Here is a 20,161-nt window from a genome sequence, read left to right as displayed (position 1 = left end):
AATAAAGTTATTTTATGAGTCCCAACAAAGACAGCAAATAGAAAGAAACTTCCCAAATCATAGTTTTGATATATACATATACAATCAGGAATACAGATATACATACATACATATATATGTGTACGTGTACTTAATGCATAAACATATTAGGATAATTTTTCTACTGATACATGATCACTCCTATTTTGTGAACAGCAATATATATCAGAACTTATATATCAGAACTAATATCAGCTCAATTTAATCAATAATCATCACTTAATAAAGGGTGTCTGTATTCCCTTGCCTATCATGTGAATGACTCCAGTCCTCATTGGTGGCTAGGGGCATCAAGAGAGTCTAGAAAAATTATAAATTATGTTTGGCTATGTTCAACTTTAGAGGATTTATTATCAAGTTCATTAGTGTTTAAGAATAAAAACCTCATGGGACGCCTGGGTAGCTCAGACAGTTAAGTGTCCAACTCTTGATTCTGACTCAGGTCATGATCTCAGAGTCCATGGGTTTGAGCCCCGCATCTGGCTCTGCATCAACAGCAGGGAGCCTGCTAGGGATTCTCTCTCTCTCTCTACTCCTCCCCCACTCACATTTCACTCTTTCTCAAAAATAAATAAAATTAGACATTAAAAAAAGAATATAAAGCATCTTTAGACAACTAAATATAAGCATACTTGTTTAGTCTGATGAACATCAGATATGACCAATCAATACTATTTTCAAACAGAGAGCATAATATGGCATACCTGTTAAGAGTTTATTTCTACTCCCTGATTAAATAGAAAACCCACTCTCAATAATATAAAACTCGCTTAGGACAAAAATGTACCAAATTTTTATTTTTTATTAAATAGAGTTTGCCCCCAATGAATGACTTCAAAGCTGGATTTATACCATTAATAAATTTAAACAAATAAGAAAGTAATTAGAAGTAAATGGGGAAAGTAGGTCATTTTTAGCAATGTAAGGTCTACACTCTTCAAGCCCACGGTATTATTTCCAGAAAGGAATCATCTAGCTTATACTTCAGGATGTGTGTCTTCAATGAACAACTATCAATTCTAATGATGTGGTTGAAAATAAATTAAGGAGCTAACAATCATCACCATCATACATCCGCATACATTACATCACACCACAGCTATATGTAATAAACCCCAGGTACCATCTACTAATCACACCAGCTTCTATGGGGCTGTTTAAGGGGATGCCTTCAGTTGCCCTTCCAAACCAATCTCTTCCAAATTAAAGACAGAACACAAGGGAGCTGATTTTTTTTTTTGAAGGACTGTGCCCAAGGAAGGCTGGTGAACAAAGAAAGATAGAAAATCATGATGTGACCACCTCTGATAAGTGCTACTGGACATAAGCATATAGTGCTTTGTCCAATTCTCTCATTAGTTTGACATATTTAGAATATAAATAGTGAAGAGATCCAAGCTCAGCTGAGAACCCCATCCTGCAATCTCACAGACGAGGCGATGCCAGCTTAGGAGTTAAAAGTTCCCTTAAAGGCCCTTCAAATCCCAAGGTTCTTTTCCTTGAAAGAGTCCATAGAAATGTCATGACTGTCTTCTATTTCTTCACAAATCAAGTGGTAAGAGTACCGAATTCTAATTTAGGTTCCATCCACCTAAATGGATGCTGGTTAAGCATCCGACTCTTCATTTCAGTTGAGGTCATGATCTCATGGTTCCCGAGACTGAGCCCCACGTGAGGCTCTGCACTGACATCCTGGAGCCAGCTTGGGATTCTCTCTCTCCCTCTGCCCTTCCCCCACTTGTACTCTCTCTCTCTCAAAATAAATACATAAACTTAAAAAAATAAAATAAAATTCATGTGCCTGAACTTCTGTATCTGTAAAATGGGTATCCAATAACTACCTTTTAATACAGATGTAGACAAGGATAAAATACCAAAAAAAATACACAGGAATTCACAAACACCATATAGTTCTATAAATATTGCCATTTGTATCCCTGTATGTTTCTTCCCATCTTGCTGTCTTTTCTATCAAGTGACACAATTGAACAAGATGTGATGAAAAACAAATCACGAGGACTACATGTCTATCTTTAATATACTTCATTTTCAAAAATAAGACAAGAAACACTCCTTATTGAAGTCTGCCCATCAACCTCAAAAAAGGCTGCACACTAGACCAGCCTCCCCAGGAAGCCCACTGCCACAGGGTATGCGACGCGCCCCCCCCCCACCATCATTATTAAACGCAGGCCCAGGTAAAGTACTCTGGCTTCTATCAAAGGGCACATCAAAGAGCAAATATGTACCCTCACATGTTTAGAATTGCTATAAAACCTAAAAATGCAAGATCAATGCAACAGACCACAGGGACCCATAAAGCCCAAAGGAAACCAGGAAGGGCAGGGGTCTACCCAGCTAATGTTATCCTGAGAAGGTGAGTTCTCTGGGTGCACAGCTGGGGCCCATTAGAGCCTCTCCAGCTGCTCTCAAGATCACCCAGCAGCCTCAGCCCCCAAGAGCTGCAAGTCTGAGCTGGAAATTCATGAGAAAGTATCTTCAAAGATAAGTTCCTAGCCCATCTCCAACCCTTACTGACATTTTCACAAGGAAACATTACACAAAAATGTAACTTTGAATCTCCAGGTCACAGTGCCTAAAGCCCCTTCCCACACACAAGAATAGTGCGAGCGTAATTGTTTAAATGGTGAGCGTTCATGAATTCCTTCAGTGCTGACAATTTTCTGTTATCTCAAATGAGTGTAAAACTACTCTTCATCACCGTATTTCTGTCTTCCACCTCAGTGTCATTCCACTTCTCAATGCCTCATTTCTCCTTCTTCATCCCTTTGTTCTTTCTTTTAACAAAATAGTTGCTGGGCACTGAGGACGCAAGACTGGGCCGTCGTGGAACTTACGTGGTGGGGGTAGAAGGGAAAGACGAGCAGAGACACACCATTAAAAAAATGCACAAATGGTTATGTGCACAATGCAAAATGCACGTGGTTACGTGCCACGAAGAAAAAATGCAGCCTCGGGGTACTGCGAATGCTTTACGGAGAGAGTGACGGTATATCCACGGAAAGGATGGAAAAGTGGAAAGGGATGCAGGAGCTGAGAAGTCTCTCCACTTCCTGATCAGCTGCCCGCCACTCCCCTCCTCCCTTATGGGAAGGGAAAACTTAGGCTTCTGATCACTAGAATGTCCACCCAGACTTCCCCACTCTCGGACAAAGTGAGGCAGTGGAGCAGGAATTGAGACTTAAAAGTCAGTGGCTGCCTTCCTTTCTCCCCACAGCCCCACTGCTCCTTGAGCAAGCAAATTAGGACTCTTCTCAAATGAAATTTAAATTTCAGTCTAAAAAGCCTTTTTGCAAGACTGTGAAATCTATCATATCTATAGCTTTTAGAATATCATGCTGGGAGCCTTCAATGCATATTACTAAGTGAAAGAAGCCAATATGAAAAGGCTACATACATACATACTGTACGATTCCAACTACACGACATTCCAGAAAAGGCAAAACTATGGAGACAATAAAAGATCAGTGAGTGCTGGCAGGAAAGTGGAGAGGGGCATGCAGAGCACAGAAAGTATTCTGTACGATATAATGATGGATACATGTCATTACGCATTTGTCCAATCCCACAGAATGTACAACCCCAAGAATTAACCCAACATGAATGACGGACTTTGGAGGTTTATGCTGCATCGGTGTGGGCTCATTCCTGAGTGCTCGTTACCACTGTGGTAACAAATACACCACCCTGGTGAGTGATGTTGATATAGGGGGAAGCTGTGGATGTGGGGGGAGGGGGTAGATGGAAGATCTCTGTATCTTCCTCTCACTTTTGCTATGAACTAAAACTGCTATAAAAACTTTAAATCTTAAAAAAAAAAAAAAGGCACTTGGGTGACTCAGTGGGTTACGTGTCTGACTCTTGATTTCGGCTTACTTCATGATCTCATGGTTCGTGAGATCAAGCTCCATGTCGAGTTCTGTGCTGACAGCACAGAGTTTGCATGGGATTCTCTCTCTCCCTCTCTCTCTCTCTCTCTCTCTGTCCGTCTTGCACTAACATGTGCGCACACTCTCTCCCTCAAAATAAAGAAATAAAAATGTTTAAAAAATGATGTTACTTTATTACCTCACCACATTGCTGTGAGCACACGAACATAATGACACCAGAGTGAAGGGGTGAAAAAGCTAACAGTGGGCGCCTACGGTATGCTGGGTCTAGGGCATGTCATTCTTTCTGGGAACTAATGTGCACAAGCCATTCTTCCCCTCACTGCTCAGACAAGAACACAGAGGCTCTGGGTCCTGCCCGCATGCTCTGTGGGACTCTCCAGGAAGAGATTTCACCATAGCTAACCCCTTCGGGCTAGTAGCGGGCTTACAATCTGCACTGAGGCAGCTGATAACACCACGCTTTGTAGGAAACTGTGGTTCTGGTATTCCACTGGGAATAGTCTCAGTGAATGGCATTTCGGGGCTGGCGCTGTCGATTCTTCAAACTTCAGTGTGATCTCTCCTGGCATTATTTAAGTCATGATTAGCAAACTCCTACGGTACATGAAGATGTGAGGTTCTGCCATGAACTGCAAGGTGAGGCAAGCTTCGCAGTCTGCAATAATCCAAATTCTACACTAAAATGGGAAAATGTAACTGTAGAGGTCATTCTTCATTTAGTTAAGACACAGCAACAGAAAAAGGAAGGAAAATATGTAAGCATAAATTTTTAAAACTGCCCTATTAGAAATAGAAGTAGTACGCACTCTTTTTTTCTGGTTAGTAGCAGGAAAGAAGAAAGTTGTAACACCACTAAACGTTAAAAATCAGTTTTCTAATTCTTTTCGTTGTCTGTGAACCTTACTAGATCAAATGAGAACAGTGGCAATAGAATATATATTTTCTTGGGGGAAAATTCCAAAAAAGAAAGAAAATCATCTTTTTTTGCTAGACACAAACTAATTGAAGCAGAAATAAATGTGGCAGAGAAAAATGATAAAAATACAAAGTGTGTCTTGGTCCAATTAATAGGCAGAGAGTTAAGTTATGAGTTGAAGGCATTCTGAGTTTCAGCATTAAAAATCAGAAGGAAAATGGCGGGAAAACAACATGCACCTGGTCTTGATAGTAGAATCCGTAACAATTTCGAGAAAGTAATAATTTACATCTGGAAACCGTCCAATGACAAATGAGAACAAACCAGTAAATCCATAAAAAGGATCTCAGTGAAGCTTTTATTTTTTAAAAAATGTGTTTCTACTTTCTAGATCTAAGATTTAAGATATATTCTCCATAAATCTATACTGCATCCCTTTAGCAGACTGGCTAAGTCTGGCCTCACTGTAAAACATTAAAGTCGTATTTTTTTTTTTTTTTTATGTTTCAAGTACTCCCTAGACTTAAAAATTATGGAGCCTTACATCAGCAAATACACAGAAGTAATATCAAGGGTAATATTTTGTTATATTTCTCATATTGTGATCTTCAAGGGCTTCAGAACATTTAAACTATCAATAAGTCCACTTTTTCCTACTGTGAAATATAGAAAAAATATTACTCTTGAAGGTTCTAAAAGTTTAGAAGGCTCAAACACTTGTCCATTTATAACAACAGTAGGAGTGTGGAGGGGAGGGCAGGGAAACCATTTTTTAGCTTCAGGCCATGAAACCATAGCTCTAAGGGAACAAATCTACAAAAGAACAGAATTATCATGAATATATTTACAGTAACCTAGTGCCACCCTAGACACAGAAAGACTTTCAAAAACTAGGGACTTTGCAAAAACAGAACTGTAGTCAACACATTATTCAGAAATAAGTATCAAAAAATATAAAATTTATAGTTATTAGAATGTTTTCCCACATATATGGCATTATGAAAGAATGCTATATTCAAGTCATATTACTGGAGCTACCAAAAGATAAGATTTCCATAAATTTTTTTATGGGGCGCCTGCGTGGCTCAGTCAGTGAAGTATCCAACTTCGGCTCAGGTCATGATCTCACTGTTCCTGAGTTCAAGTCCCATGTCAGGCTCTATGCTGACAGCTCAGAGCCTGGAGTCAGTTGGTTCAGATTCTTTGTCTCCCTCTCTCTGCCTCTCTCTCTGCTTCTCCCCTGTTCACACTGTCTCTTCTCCCTCAAAAATAAATAATCATTAAAAAGTAAAGACTTTTAAATTTCTGGGGAGTCTATATGTTGAGACTCATTGCTGGTACAACTGCAAAAATGTGGACTAAAAGCATTCTTTCTTTGTGTCTCCCATCATACTTCTAAAAGGTACTTACAGGTTTGTGACTTGAAAGCCTTTAAGAAAGAGCAAAGTACTTATGGTATCCATTTTTGTAAAAACTGAAAGCAAGTATTCTAGTGTTCTGGCCACACTACCTTCCTTTCTCAACTGTTTCCTTCCCCTTTTGCCTAGTATTTTGAATTATGTGCTGTTAAGAATAGGAGATTCTCATTCCTGTGAAATAGAAAGACGTGTGTGTACAAGGATGTTTGTATGGGTGTGCTGAGGAATGGGTCTTTTTTTTTTTTTTAATGTTTTATTTATTTCTGAGAGAGAGACAGTGTGAGCAGGGGAGAGTTAGAGAGAGAGGGGGAGACACAGAATCTGAAGCAGGCTCCAGGCTCTGAGCTAGCTGTCAGCACAGAGCCCGATGCAGGGCTCTAACTCACAAACCGTGAGATCATGACCTGAGCCAAAGTCGGAGCTTAACCAACTAAGCCACCCAGGTGCCCCAAGGAATAGGTCTTTTATGTTAGTTACGGTGGCCAAGGATCTTTAGAATCTTTAAGTTTTCACAATTTAGCAGCTGTTTTGGGAGAGGCAGCTGGACATTGTGTCTGTCACTTGCAGGACAGGTTACTGAGGTCTAGGCCACTCTTACATATATGAAACTCCACTTCGCCTCCCATGCTACTTTGGGACTTCGGCAGCCAAGAGTGATGAACAGATTTTAATTCAAGAGAATTCACTGCTCTGATGGTTCATGGAAAGTTACCCAGGTAATGGTTAACCCGATAGTGGGCCCTCATTTGCTTGTCTGGATTTAGAAGGCAGACATAGGTCTTTAGTTCAAATCAAGAGAAAAAGGGCCAAGGTGTTGGGAGTGTTTGTGTTACCACTTGCTCCTTTGATTTGCATTACTGGTAAATGAGTACACTATCATTTGCCTCTGCTTTGCTTCACAGATGTCTACAATAAAATCAGTGTCAAATGCACTCCTGCAGGCTTTTCAACCCAGCCACAATACTGAACATAGCTCTAAAAGTATAATCCACCAGCGCCCCTCCCCACCAAAAGGCAACCTAAATAAAATCAATCTTGATGATGCTCCCAGACCCTCTCACTGGTTGGGAACATTTGTCCTATCCAGTGTCCTATCTAATAGGACCAGCATCTTTTCAAGGCCCTCTTTTTATTTTATTTTATTTTTTTTTACAAACAGTTTATTGTCAAATTAGTTTCCACATAACACTCAGTGCTCATCCCCACAAGTGCCCTCCTCCATGCCCATCCCCCCCCCATCCACATCCATCAGTCCTCAGTTTTTGTCAGCATTCAAGAGTCTCTCATGGTTTGCCTCTCTCCCTTTCCCCCACCATTTCCGCCCTTCTTCTCCCCCTTGTTCCTCCGTCAAGTTCCTCCTAATCCTCCTATACGTGCAAACATATGATATTTGTCCTTCTCTGCCTGACTTAGTTCGCTCAGCATAACACCCTCAAGGTCCATCCATGTTGCTACACATGGCCAGATTTCATTGTTTCTCATTCAAGGCCCTCTTTTTAAATAGGTTGATATCTACCTTTACTGTTTGGATCTATTAAAACATGGCCTAACAAAGAAGTCTGAATATAGTACCAAAGTTGGTACCTGGGCCAGAAGGCTACACAGTAGGAAAGTCTTGAAAGGATTTCTTTGGTCTCTAGAAGGGATCCCAGATTAGGGTGACAAACAGTCTGGGTTCACCCAGGACCTCTGGGTGGGCATTATACTGGTATGCCAGTACATTTCTCTAAATACTAAATTCAAATGAAGCAACATAACAACGATGGCAGCAGTAGGCATATCTTATGCAGGGATCCTTTAGCCAACGACAAATATAAAAATGGACAACAAATTCATTTTCTATATTTTCTCTAGATGGCTATATCTCTATCTAAGAAGATGATAGAAAGACTTCATAGATTAAAATGAAAGAATGAAGGCTCAAAATTTCTGACAGAAACCCTCCAGATTCAGAGACCATTTCACACTACATTCAGAAGAAGGCAAATATCCACATCATAAATCAGCTTCGAAATGAGAGAGGACTTCTAATGTCAGCAATATAGTGGTTAGAGGTTATGCACTCTTGCTCACTCACACACGTGCGCACACACACACACAAACACACACACTCCTGGATAAAACATAATAGTGGGGACAAAAAGTTAAATACATACCTATACTCAAAAAGAAATGAGATTCCCAGAGGTCATTCACAGCCAGGGTGAAAAACACTTAACCGGAAACGATAGCAGATCTACGGGCTCTAAGGAACAGGGGCTAGATTTTTAATGCCCACAGAGAAACAGGTCCTACAGTTCAGTCACAAAACCAACGATTTGGAAAGGCTACTGACTCCAAGTCATTGATTCAGGGGTGCAGCAAGGAAACAGTTTGGGCAAGGGTTCTGGTGGGCAAAGAGAATTGGTTTTAAGTAGTCAAATCCCTAAACATTTTCCATATGTAGTTACAGAATCTAAATTTACACTATTTGCATAGTCTGGGAACCCCAAGCCATAAAATTAATGTAAAAACTGATCACCGACCAGTGGAACTCCTGGGAAACTGGCAGAAGCTAACATAAAACCACTTTGTAAGATCTCTCCCATAATCCAGAGCACACGGAACTTACAATGAAAACGAACACCCCAGATGAAGATGAGCTCACAATCAAAAATCAGAAACAGATGCAAAGCAATCCACTGTGGAAGAGCCAGCAGATGTATGATAGAAGATTACCACCCTGAAATCTTGACAAATACAATCATTTGAAAGAGAGTACACAGACAAATGTTTTTTTAAACGTTAGTAGAGACAAAAGAAGGAAAAGAAATCACAACAAAAAGACAAGTTTGAAATGGAACCAAATAGTATACTGACAAATTAAAAATACAGCTACTGAAATTAGGAAAATAGAACTTGGCTTAAACAGCGGATTAGATGCAATGAAAGCTAATTTAACTAAAAAGCAGAATAGAAGAAATTAGGCAGAAATTCATGTATTCATTCAACAAATACTTCTATTGTACATTGTGGATCCATTCGGAGTGAGTCACTCTTGTAAAAACTTTGTATTATTGAACAAAACAAAGCCTTTGATCCTCCTAAAGCTTATATTTTAGTGAATGAAATTAGAGGTAAAAATGAGAGAAAATGTAAGATAGATATCAAGAGACATAGTATAGAATGAAAAATTCCAAAAACCAGAGTTCCATTAAGGAAGCAGAATGAGGAAAGGTGATATACAAATTACCACGTGAGATGTTTTCAGAATTTGTGTAAGATGACAACACCAGCACATTCAAGAAGCAGAATAAATAAATTTAAAAATAGATATGTCCTGTGGACATATCACAGGAAATCTGTAGACCCACAAAACGAAGAGAACATCTCAAAAACAGAGAATTAAAAACATTTACTAAATAATGACAATATTTTTGTTTTAAGAGTAAATGGATATTCAATGTCTACCCAATGCAATTAAGTTTAATTCATGAACTTAATGACATCACTTCTGATGAGTTACAAAGGTCTCTACTTATTTGCAGGTCTTCATTATTGAGAAATGTAACTGATTTTTTTTCTTTGGTATTTTGTTGTATTTTTGTGTATTTTTTATACAAGTCCTCTAGTTTCCCTAATCAAGAGTTGAACTATATTTTCTGAGAAATTGTAAAAGCCTTTGTTACTGTATTTTTACAACAAGCTAGAGAAATTCCTTACATTTGAATTTACTCTTCTTCATACAGGCCACTAGCTATATAAGTAAGTCAGCAAAAGTGTCCCTGTTCTACAAGCATTAAGACTGAGACATATGAAAACCACAATTAAAAAAGCAAAGGAAAGGATGCAACTTTTCTTTCACAAACATCTATCTTATCAATAAGCCATTGTTACTGGTCTGCCAAAATTTCTTCCATACCCACAGAACTTCATTCATTTTTCCACTTTGAAAATTCAATCACTGATATTTCTTTGAAAGTCTATGTCCCATATTCATTTTGTCTAAATTATTTCATTTAGCAGAAAAATATGATACAGCAAAACAAAGAATATATTTTGAGATTAAGCGCTCCACCATGCTAAGGTCATTGAGGATGCGTGCCCATGTATGTAAGAAATGTTGCTACCTCTTTCACATAGTTAACTCCATGATATGCTATTTGAAGACCACTGAATTCAAAAATGCTACCGTGTGCGTGAGTTATAACGGCAATGCAGAGATCCTCTATTGCCTTCCACAATCATAAAGGAAGAAATAAATTCCTGTTAAATGCTCTTTTCTCAATTTCATTATACACATATTATCTCTAACATCATTTAACCTTTATATGGCATTTTATGTTGCAAATTACTTTTTTAATGTAGTATTCACAATTTTAGAACTAGTCCTTTTTTATGCGATTCGTTTATTATCCTAATTCAGCTCATTTGATGAAAATCACTATAAATTAGTAAAGCATGACCATTTTGATGTGCTAGCCACAAAATATTTAAAAACACAAGTACCTATAAGGATATCTCAAAGGATTAGAATTTCTGAATCTGGATCTGAACCCAAAATTCTCAACATGAAGTTCTCTTTTCTTAATAACAATAATCTTAATGCTACCACATTAGATTCTGGCTCATTATTAAAACGGTCCTTTAAATGCTTATGCATACATATTCTAAACAAACTTCTCAGAAACAAATCAGCTATAGAAGTAAAATTTTCAAAATAAGTAGTTATGTAATTTGTAACAAAAAAATTATAAGAGATCAAGAATGATGAGTTTATCTACCAGCACCTCTGCTACAAAATTAACAGTATTCTCACTACGTAACGCAATTGTGAAATAATTCATCTGCTTATTGGATCAAGATGGACAATAACATGTTCATCCCTGATTACAGACACTCATCCCTTCTGTACTCATTTGTCTCTTCAGCTGATTCAACTTATCAAAGGAAAGGAAAACAGGGCATTATTTAGCAGTTAGAAAAACCATTAGATAATAATGCTCATCTACTTTTCTACCTATTTACTACCACAGCACCACCACCAACAAAAAACGTATTAACAATTGGTTTAAAAATATGAACCTAGAAATATATGACTTCCTATTATTCTTTAGTTCAAAAGATACTTAAGTATTACCAGTCTGTGAAAATGGTAGCCAAGAATTGGTTTCTATGAGCTTCCATGAGTATGTCTCCATAAATGCCACCAATGGAAGTCTGAACATGAATAGAGTGAAATATCCACATGGAATCTTAAATATTAATTTGCCTTAATCTTAAAAATTAATAAAACAGAGTGGCAGGCATCTGCACTAATAGAATCTCTATATTTTATGTTTTTGGAATTACTCGCACTTTGCAGATTTAATTTAAAAAAATCTGTGAACTAGCACCCAAAATGTAGTGTAAAAGAGATACAAATAAGTTTAGCAGCCACCACACAAGATATGTTTCGTATTTACTGCACAGATAAAAAGTGTTTGTGAAATTCTTTACCAGTAATAATATTCTTTTACAGAGACAACATAACGTGAAAATAAAAGAGTATTTGCTTCTGATTTAATTTTCCTATCACTTACGTTTTTACCCTGCTACAGACATAGCAATGACCAACACACAGGCATATATATCCAAACACATGCCCAAACAATTTGTCACCATAGTATAACAATCATGTGCACCATGGGAACGCACCACTTGTGAGTTCGTGGCACTGAAAATATCCCAGGCACTCTCCATTTGACAGGTACTGCTCACTGAGTGGAGGCTCATGCCTATCTTCTCCTTAATGTCCACAATGACCTGATTGTTCCCATCTTACAGAGTCTCAAAGATGTTAAACTCTTTTGGACACACCTATTCTACAGGAAAGGGGAGGTAATGAGTACCTCAGTGACAATGGATAATGGGCCCAGAGCATGGGTATTGATGCCGCTTCCTATCCGTCTGCACACTAAATCTTAACTTAGCAGCTGGGTACCCTGAGGTAAGTTACTTAAATTCTCCGAGCCTCATTTTTCTCAGACGTAAAATGGGAATAACGTTATCTCCAAGGTTGAGAGGACTGCATGAGTTTAAATGAGATAATGGACTGCCGTGGCTATTAACTAATACATGACAAGTGCTCAACGAAGATAAGGCTCCCTCTGATCTTCCCCAACAAAAATTATCTTTGACAATATACCATAAAGGCAAAATGCTCTCGTTTTCCATTAGAAGAGCAGCAAAAATCAGCCATAGTCTGAATTCATCAAACTTGTCAAGCTGTTCAACGTCCATTATTCTTTTTTATTATATTTAAGGCACTTAAAATAATCTCCCAGTGATTTATTCTCCTTTTAACTAGATGCAGTAATTAGAATATCTTTTATGATACAGCGGAGTTTTCATTTCAGTCAAGGTGTGACTGTTTTAGAAAGCCACCGTTCACTGAAGAATATTACAACCCAGAAACTGCTTTTATTCTCATTTTGAATAGAAGCACAAACACAAAATGAAGGGGATACATAGTGTATTTCTATAGCTGAAAGATGAAAACGCTCAAGCATGCAGGAGCCAATAATTCCCAAAATACCTTTCATGAACTGAAAAACAGATATGTACGTTGCCATGGTATTCGGCAAAATTAATACATTTGAAATTTGGATTATGTATGAAAAAAAAGTATGGGAAAGTTTTTTACCCCCTTCCCATAATGCTGGCGTATAACCTTTAAAAAAAAAAAAATCAGCCCAATATCTATTTCCCAGAAGAAAAACTAAAGAACAGCAAAAAGTTGAGCATAGATTCGGGATCCAAAGTAAACGTGGAGATTATGTATGTACTTGTCAAATGGAGGCTTGCTTCCCAACAATTCTATTGAATATGCTAAAAGCACACAGCACATGTGTGTCAGGATTCCATCCCGGCTCTGTCATTAGCTAGTTGGGTTAACCTTGAGTAAATAATTTAATTTGGGGTTCAGTTTCCTCAATTGTAAATGGTAACTCCAACAATACTGTTTATGCAGCACTTCCTGTGTGCAAGAACTGTTTTAAGAACTCTGTGTATGTTTACTCCCTCTTAATCCTCACTATGTACAAGGGAGCGGAGTATTACTATTATCATCCCATTTTCAAGGAAAGGAAAATGAGTCAGAGAGAGGTTAAATTACTCATTCTAGAGCTAGGCGTCCCTGATCCGAAGGATTTCGCCTACCTGCCTCACCCATGTGAGGCTTAAATCATTTCTAACATTCTTGAGAATAAAATTCCAAGATTCCGTGCTTTCTCCTTTGGGGGCTTTTTTTCATTTTTGCTTCTCTAAATTATCTGCTTATCTCCCTGATCTCACTATACGTTTCTTAGGGTCAGCTCCTAATTATACATTTTTATGCACATCTACCGCAAACGAGGACTGAATTCTGTATGTTATGAGCACACTCAGTGCTTTGTAAGTATATTCCTAAAGGCAGTCGCTGAATCTTTATGAGGCAGAAATTAATCACCTAGATAATATACTGGATATATTATATATATATATACATATATATATACTATATTATATATAGTATATATCTAGTATATCTAGTATATCTAGTATATACTGTATATATACTAGATAGATATNTCAGTGCTTTGTAAGTATATTCCTAAAGGCAGTCGCTGAATCTTTATGAGGCAGAAATTAATCACCTGTTGCCCTGGGGTCTATCATCCAATAGAGGAACAAACACATACACCTACTGTCAACTCAAAAGACTGGAATAAGCAAGTGAAAAATGACAAGATCAGTGCTCACAGAGCTGATACAAGCACTTTTTGATAACATTTAAACATAAGTGTGTTTCTAGAGAACTTCCACAGTAAGTAAGATAAATCATGCACAGGCATGTGTTATATAGAAGTGTGCATGTGACAAGACTGTCAGAGGTAGTAGAACGTCATGATTACAAGCCATGACTCTTGAACCAAACTGTTCACGTTCAAGTAGGGCTCAGCCAATTAAAATCAGAATAGCGACTCAGCCTATGCTGAGCCCCAGTCTTCTCCTCTGCACAACGGGGATAGTAATAGCTGCTACCCTCACAAAACCATCAAGTTTAAGGATGAGTTTTCCACTCATTCATTCAGTGAATAATAATTAAATAAGTCCTCTGGGGAAGGAATATACCAGGAACAAGAGACACAGCGATGATCAAGGGAGACACGGGCCCTGCCCCTAAGGAAGCTGCGCTACAGCAAAGCAAGACAGACTTTAAAAACAATTTGACTCACAGCTTGTTTTTTTTTCATAACTTAAGAGTTCGAGTGAGATCCTTAAACTTGATGGCTTTCCGCTTCTGTTGACTTTTTAAATCCAACATACAAAAAGACATTGAACCTTTTAAAATGAGATGTCTAAATAACACGGGTATGAATTATAAGTTTACAAGTGAAAAAAAAGAGTCATGATGAGCAGTTTCAACACTGGTGTTTTGCACTACATTTGCAAAACCAATGATAAATCAATATTTACAAAAATATCTTCATTGTAAGCATTCCTAATAACAATGAGGGCGACCGGGAAGCGAGAGGAGGCCAAGTAAGTCTGTAGAGGATTACAGTTCTTGGTTTTTTTGTGTTTTTTTTAAATATTTTTATTTATTTCTAGGAGAGAGAGAGACAGCGTGAGCAGGGGAGGGTCAGAGAGAGAGGGAGTCACAGACTCTGAAACAGGCTCCAGGCTCCGAGCTGGCAGTCAGCACAGAGCCCGACGCAGGGCTCGAACCCACGAACCGCGAGATCATGACCCAAGCGAAAGTCAGACGCCTAACCGACTAAGCCACCCAGGCGCCCCGCTACTTGGTTTTTAATAATAGGAGGGGCCTGAAGAAGGCAAAAAAGGACCAAAGTGTAAGTTTTGAAAATCTACAAATAAGTCCCCCCAGATTAACCAGATGCACAGCATGATCAAGTATCAGCAACCAAAAGTAGGTGAGAAAAATAATAAATTTTCAGCTTGGAAGGCTGTAATAATATCACCATTATAATTCATCCCAATATATCAACACAGGCTTTACATTAACAGCCTTACGTTCAAAAATAGACATAGCACCACCTTAACATTTCATACTTTCAGTGTTTGGAAAGAACGTCAGGGAAAGCTCCCAGCACGTGTTTCCATCAATCAGAGTAAGTGAAGGTGGGGCGGGGGGCGGGGGGATGGAGAAAAAGAAAGAATCCGGAGAAAGGAAAGCATAGATTCTGCTCTGCGGGGGCCGAGGGAGGATCGTGTTCCAGTGCCCGAGGAGAAATATTCTCCCCAGTTCCATGCCCATTCCAGACGGATTCCCAACAGCTGCTGAGCCACCAGTACTTTGAAACAGACAGAGCTTTACTACAAATCCACTTTTACAGTGTCTAAACTTCAAACACCTTCTTTGCCGAAACAAGGCTGCCATCGAAAAATGCGCTTCCATTTAATTGCACTTTTCCTATTCATTGGCATTGGTGTTGTCTTTTTAAAAATATGACGGTATAAAATAATATTCTGGTGACAGGATTCCCTAAAAGGCTATGGCTGGGTGCATTTCGAAGTCATATTATGACTTCCTCTGTGCATCCGATTTCTGTCGAACCGACATCCGTGCTTATATTTACAATAAAACATTCTGATGGGTGAGACTGAACTGGTCCCTTGTTTGACAAAATTTATTGATATTTTCAGTTTGGACATCCTATTATCTAGTCAATATACAGCTACAGAGCTAGCCATCTACAACTACCACCGGTATCTATTTATACCCATTGTGTGAAGAATTTAAGGATTAGAAGGCATCCTAAGAATGGAATTAGGAAAAAAAAAAAAAAAAAAAAAAAGCAGGTCCAAACTCCCTTAACAAAGCCTTGTCCACATCTAAATTTCCTAAGACACTGAACATCTCCTACACCATCTTTTTGATGCACTGCTTGGGAGAGCTATGAGAGAACTTTCGCCCAGGGAAATTCAACTCGGCCAAAAGAGGCTGGAAAACAATGCTGTTGCTCTGGTCCCAGACCTCTTTGGAAAACAAACTGCCATTTGCGGAGTGATTCGGTGATGTACAAAAACAAGGATGAGGGCACAGAAGAACAACTCTGTTTTATCAATTTAGACCAGAATTTAAACTCCCATCGAATGCCTGCGCGCTCAGACTCTTTGCCACGGAACCAGGGGGCTGAGCAGGGTTTCATGCCCTCGCCAACCCCGCCCACCCCACTTCAAGACCCCAGGGATCTTCCCGGTGTTCAGCTGAACCTCTTACTCCGCTCAGTAATTTGAACGAGTCTGAGTAATGCTTAAAAATGTGAATATGTAAAATTTAGGATAAGATTTGAATCCCAATTTCTTGAAATAGCAAATGTGTGAAATGATTCGCTGGGCATACTGCACTTAGCTTATTTTAATGATTCACATGTGGATTCACTGCTTTGTTTTCTGACAATTCTGAAAGGGAGTTCCAGCAGTGTGCCCGGGTGGCTCAGTTGATTAAGCGTCCCTCTCTTGATTTCGGCTCAGGTCGTGATCTCACCGTTCATATAAATCCAAGCCCCACATGGGCTCTGCACTGACAGTACAGAGCCTGCTTGGGATTCTCTCTCTCTCTCCCCCTCTCTCCCCCCCTCCCCCAATCACACATGCATTCTCTCTCTCTCTCTCTCTCAAAATAAATAAATAAACTTAAAAAAATTAAAAAACGGGAGTTCCAGGGAGGAAGACACTCCATCGAGGTGATAATCTTCATTTGGATGATAATCTCCAAGCAGTGATCAGCAACTTAAACGATTTGTGAAATAATTCGATTCTGGAGCAGCACAGGGATTCTGCCCAGGAACGGATTCAGAATAATTTATTCTCTCCGGCTCCTGGTGGCATGCTGGCATATGCTGAATAAATTTTGACCCTGGATGCTTACACTGTCCTCAATTCTGATTCCTCTTGTTAATCTCAAGAATATCTTTTTCCTCAATCTAAAACTACTAAACCAATTGTGAAACTACCTCCTGCACCTTGCAATCAATTAGTAGCATATTCCTGGCCCAGATGACTCTTTTAAACACCGGAACTATAATCAGAGAATAGTCAAGTCCAACCAATGCAGACTTTGCTCACACAGCCCATGCAAAAACTATGGAGACAACTCCTAGCTTCTGGAAGTAAATACTATTCATTCACAGCCCACTTATGTTGGAACTCAACATAAAGCACTGGCTGGGATCTACAGATTCTCCAAGTTAGATGTCTAGAGTCTTCTTGAAATCTTACTCTATCTGCTCTTGGATACACATCAGAAGAATCATTTTCTAATCTGTATTTACAAAAGTATGTCAAATGAAATAAGTTAAATGCTGCGAGAGGAAAACTACTTTAATCATTATTTTAATAGTTTGCTCTTACATAATAACACCCAACTTGGTTGCTATTTTCTCTAATATATACGCTCAAAAAATTGTTATTTGGGACTCCTCAAAAACTCGGATTTTATATGTAGCATAAAACACGGGTCCCTTTTCCATCGTAGCACTATTTATTCCACATCCTGACCCTTGATCTCACCTCCACCCCCTTGATCAGGGCCACGTGACCCAGTGGTAGAGTGTTACTAGGCAGCAGTCAAGTTAGTAGGTACAAATATTTCAGATACAGCATCTTCTCTGGTGAAATTACACAGGCCAGAAATTTGGTCTTGTGTGTGTGTGTGTAGGAAAGTGCCACGTACACTGACTGTGTAATATAAATAATGAAAATTAAATTACAGGATTTTAGGGACACATTCCAAACAATCCACTTTACTGCCAACTACACTGGGCTCATGACCAGCTGTGGAGAAAAGAATGTCCCCCTCCCCTTAAATCTTTATGTATCCATTTTCATCAATTCCCATAAACATGGATTGAATCGGGTATCCATCATGCCCAAAGTTCTAAACTATCAGAATCAAAATCATCACGCTTATCCCAAAAAACCCTTTTTGTTTAATGCTTAGCGATGCACGGTTTTGAATGAAATGTCCATTCTCTCCTTGTTTTCCATGTGACTAAAACGCCAAAGCCAAAAACCTCTTCTTCACATGTTATTCTTTCAAACACCTTGAAACTCATTCTCCCCCTCCGTGAAGTGACACGCATAATCAATCACAGCTAGCATTGTTAGTGTTGTTTTTATAATGGGGGACACTGTGGTCGGTGCGTTATATGGATTAGTCCACTTGCTCCTCACAAACCCAGAAAGCAGAAGCTACTACTCTTGCCATGTTACAGATAAGCAAACTGAAACTCAGAGAGGTAGATTAACTTCTCTAAGGTCACACAGCTGCTGAATAACGGAGCCAGGTTTCGAACTTCACAGTCTTAACTGTGGAATGTGGCCTCCAAACCACAACTGTGTCTCTTCCAACCTGTATGAAGCATGGTCGCAGTTCTGTTTCCCGTCTCCACGAGATTTGAGTCTCTACTGTTCCTTACTGTCACCCCCACCCAGGGATTAACCTTGCAATCACACTTGCCCAGTTACTTTACCCAACTTATTTAAAAGATACTTGAGAAAAATACATCATCTTCCACAAAAGCCTGGGGGAAATAAGATGAGGGAAATAAGACTTTAAAAAAAAAAAAAAAGGCACAAAGAGAAAAAACAAAACCTTCCGGCTTCTCCTTTTTCTGGTAAAACAGGAAAAACTGTGTATTTTCTATGCTGAACTAAGTTCAAGAGTGTTAGACTAAACAACATCAAATGGCAATCGCCATTTTCAGTCAGCTCTCAGGAAGTTCATGGTGACACACAAATAACCGAAATTCAAAGGTAATTCTTGAACACACTTTACTTCAACACAATCATTTACTCAGGGCTGGGTACGTGAAAAGCCACCTCTACTTAGCTCTTTCAAATGCCTTTTCTCATTTGGCCTAATATCCCCATTCGTCCACACCTATGTCTCCAACCGCGCTGTACAAAAAAAGCTTTGTGCAATCAGGAACTATTTTGTATCCATCTTTTTTTTTCCTTCCAGAAACTGGCAGAGGGCTTTACACAAGTCTGCACTCAGAAATGATGGTTAAAATTCAACTAAATTGAATTTCTGTTACATCGAACGCAGCTTATGAATAAAATTAAGGTCACTAATATAAATAACTTGGGTTTAATCCTGACATTTATGACATGGGAAAGACTTTACACCTATCTTGGAAAATTAGCTACTACACTTTTGTCAGCCCCAAGATTAATTTACTTTAAAATAAATTAATTACTGGCTTGTGACCAATTTTTCAAATGCTAAAGAGGCATTTCTTGAGTAATTTCATCCATGCTACTCACACTATCGTGTGTGTGTGTGTGTGTGTGTGTGTGTGTGTGTGTGTGTGTGTGTGTTTTGAATCACCAAGAAGAGTAAAGTGCAGGCTCCAGACAACATGCCAGTGCTGACCCGGAAAATGATGTGGAAATGAAACGTACTATACCCGTGACATGGTTCTGATACATTGCTTCACGGGCAAAACGCCACCCCCTAGCTGGCGGCAGGGAGTGCGGGTGACGGCTCTCCTACCACCTCCAACAGCTGCGGAACCCGGGACTCGCCAATGAAGCTCATTTCATCCATTGTTACTCATAATATGATCTAAAGGGACACGTACGGGATCTCATAGAAAGTTTAAATGTTGTTTGATGAGAGTCATTAGATATTTAAATGAGAAATGAATGGAACAGCAAGTGAAGCAATCATCCCACACAGAAAGTACAGCGCAAAACTTCCAGGCCATTCTCTCCACTTGTTCGCGGCTCGTATTCGTACTTCAGAATATGCGTTCTAGAAAAATACAAACCGCAGAGGGAGGGGGGGAAAACACATAGGTGTCAAATCCCTGCTTCAGGTGTGTGTATATAAATGGATTTTT

The 20,161-nt window shown here is 39.0% G+C and overlaps 1 protein-coding gene and 1 long non-coding RNA gene across 2 annotated transcripts in view; one reads left to right on the top strand and one right to left on the bottom strand.

The window, feature by feature from the left end:
* TCF4 (transcription factor 4) overlaps positions 1 to 20,161 on the bottom strand; it is a 354,008-nt gene that overhangs the window by 300,066 nt on the left and 33,781 nt on the right. The window lies entirely within an intron of this gene.
* LOC144242730 (uncharacterized) overlaps positions 1 to 20,161 on the top strand; it is a 40,091-nt gene that overhangs the window by 1,317 nt on the left and 18,613 nt on the right. Inside the window, exon 2 of the long non-coding RNA XR_013338444.1 lies at positions 3,632 to 3,750. This is a non-coding gene — a long non-coding RNA (uncharacterized LOC144242730). The remainder of the gene's footprint in view (positions 1 to 3,631; positions 3,751 to 20,161) is intronic.

Source organism: Crocuta crocuta, unplaced genomic scaffold (genome assembly GCF_008692635.1).
Source record: "Crocuta crocuta isolate KB4526 unplaced genomic scaffold, BGI_CrCroc_1.0 scaffold36, whole genome shotgun sequence".
Lineage (NCBI taxonomy): Eukaryota > Metazoa > Chordata > Mammalia > Carnivora > Hyaenidae > Crocuta > Crocuta crocuta.
This window is presented reverse-complemented; position numbering and strand designations above follow the sequence as displayed.